The sequence below is a fragment of the Aplysia californica genome, unplaced genomic scaffold (assembly GCF_000002075.1).
Source record: "Aplysia californica isolate F4 #8 unplaced genomic scaffold, AplCal3.0 scaffold00058, whole genome shotgun sequence".
In the NCBI taxonomy this organism is placed as follows: Eukaryota; Metazoa; Mollusca; class Gastropoda; order Aplysiida; family Aplysiidae; genus Aplysia; species Aplysia californica.
Genome location: NW_004797328.1, coordinates 1,085,507 through 1,088,085, shown reverse-complemented (window position 1 = coordinate 1,088,085; position 2,579 = coordinate 1,085,507). Strand labels below are relative to the sequence as shown.

The window sequence follows — 2,579 nt, the reverse complement described above, 5'->3', positions numbered from 1 at the left end:
ACCATCACCACCACCTCCCAACACCCGCTGCCACACTGGCCTGGCTAACTGACTTTGCGAGCGACTAACCCACTGAATGACCATACACACAGTCTACACCTCAGTGCATCGCGCGGGAGCCACGCACACATCACCGCGTATTTATGCAACGAGCTTATAAACACGCCGGGTTTTTTCCACTTTAGTTTTTTTCTGCCATTTTTTTTTTGGTACAGCCCAGTTCTCTTTACTTTGAACACGAGGAATGACTGATACATGTTAAACGCGCGCGTGCTACTACGCTGTTAGCCTTCCTTTTCCCCCCCTTTTATTATAACCTGTATCATGCTCGCGTTTTAAGGGCATTTTATGCACGCGGTCGCCACAATACAATTTAATATTTTCTTTAATACTTTCTTTTTTTTAAAAACAGTGACGTATTAAATGAATTATTTCATCGACTATTATGTAGAGGTTAAGGTGAATTAATGGAAGTAGTAATACGCCCGCTGTGGTTAGGTTTTGATCAGCTTGAGTAGTTGGTGGAACTTTCTAAATCGGACTTGGCCGCTTCCCGCATACTTTATAGATCTATATTAATTAACCGATAAGCAATGTAAAGTAAATCATGTTATCCGAATTGTCTGGACAAAGTCTTCAAGAATCAGCTAGATCTAGATCTAGATATATCTAGTCTAGTGACTGATTTAGTTTTCCTCCAGGCGTTGGAGGTCAATTGAAGTAGAATCTAGATCTAGATTAATTAAACTGTAAGGAACTTTCTACATCGTACCTGGACTCTCGTGGCATGTTTACTATCGTGCTTATTTGTTTTTCTTTTCTTGGTTCCAGTTTGATGTCGAGAGTTGTTTACACGTCAGCCGAGAGCGGCGCTAGAGCGGGAGAGACGTCAGAGCTCCTTGTGTTTTCATTGAGTCTTCTTGGGCTTTGTAATTGTGTGGTGAGCAGTTGGTGAGGATGATGATGATGATAATCGCGCTGTCAACAGGGCCGGCCGTGTCTTCTCGCTGACTGAGGTATGTAAAAGTAATAAGTATTTTGCACTATTTGTTTTATTAGTTTTAGTGAGAGTTTTACGGCATGTGGAACACAAATAGATCTAGATCTAGATCTAGGCCTAGGTCAAATAAGTGCCGAAGGTTAGAAATGTTAGAGTCTGCTGTTACTGTCGAGAGTTACATACAAAGAAAAGGAGGAGAGATGAAGGAGATAGATGTTTGATAGGAAAGAAGGAGCAAACCACATCTGATCACCTGATGACCCCCCCCACCCCCAACTGAGTAACTGCTGATTAAGTCTCTGATTATTATTTCCTCTGGACACTTATAGATCTAGTGACAATCGATTCTCTGCGGTCCCTTCCGTTAGCTCTTGCGTGAAAAGTTTTGTTTATTTTCCCTCGTATATATAGATCTATACTTATAAATCTTTAGAAGTCTTGTAGTAATCAGCCTTAATATTTATTTATGCACCCTCTTGGGCTAAGAGTAAACTCGACCCCCCCTCCCCCTCCCCCCGGGAATAACCCAAGAGATCATAGAATAAAACACAGACACTCATACGCAGAGACACAGACACACAAGCACGCGCGTGCACTCACAATTACACAAACACACACAGACACGGAGTGAGAAGGGCAGGAATAAAAGACGAAAATAAATTAGGAAACGCCCAAAATAAATTAAAGGCACTGAAATATATCGAGTAAAATACCCCCCCCCCCCAAAAAAAAAAAAAATTTAAAAAAAAAAAAAAATTAAAAAATTAAAAATCAAATAATAAAAAATTATAATAATAAAATAAAAAACGGAGGCTTGTAAGAAAGTATCTCACATGCTCTTCTCGAAGACGGCCGGTTGACCTATTCAAAGATTGGGCCTCTCACTTTTACCAACTTTCCTCTCTCCTCCTCTCTCTTTTGTTAGTTTGTACATGATCCGTGGCATGATCTAGATCTAGATTCTATTTTTATTTGTAGCAGATCGCTTATTTTCTGTCTTTTTCCATTCCTTGAAGGCGCCTTTTATTAATATTCTTTTTACAGTTTAGAATTTGACTATGAAACTGAACTTGGCGAAGCAATAATATTTCACCACCAGCTTTCATGGTGATTGGCCTTATATTTTCATGGAAATGCTAATCTAGATTCTACCATCTTGAATTTAGTTTTGCAAAAATAAGATTTGCTCGGGGAAAAAATGCTTTATCTGGACATTGAATTTTTGAAAATATCTGTCACATAATTGGACCATTTTTTTTCTCTATCTCCAGGCGTCCTTTGTCTTTGCAAATGTTTGTTTTAGCAGGTGGCGTTGGTGGCCTAGTGGTTAGGCTACCGGACTCGTAATCGTGATATTGCAGGTTAAGGGGTTCGAGCGTCAACTCGGTCCGACGTTGTGTCCTTGGAAAAGGCACTTTACACGAATTTCCCGCTTAGCTCGGTCCTTTTGGAGAAGGACTTTAAACTCGGAGGCCCCGCCTCTTAAATAACGTGATAGCGTTGATAGGGGAGATAAACCTGTTCTTTTATATATTTTGTTTTAGTTCTACGCTTGGAATACTCCTCGACCCTCCTACCT

The 2,579-nt window shown here is 40.2% G+C and overlaps 1 long non-coding RNA gene across 2 annotated transcripts in view; it reads left to right on the top strand.

Moving 5' to 3' along the window:
* LOC101847023 overlaps positions 1-2,579 on the top strand; it is a 103,404-nt gene that overhangs the window by 62,551 nt on the left and 38,274 nt on the right. For both annotated transcript variants that reach the window (XR_220206.3, XR_001184664.2), the window contains exon 3: positions 832-1,016. This is a non-coding gene — a long non-coding RNA (uncharacterized LOC101847023). The remainder of the gene's footprint in view (positions 1-831; positions 1,017-2,579) is intronic.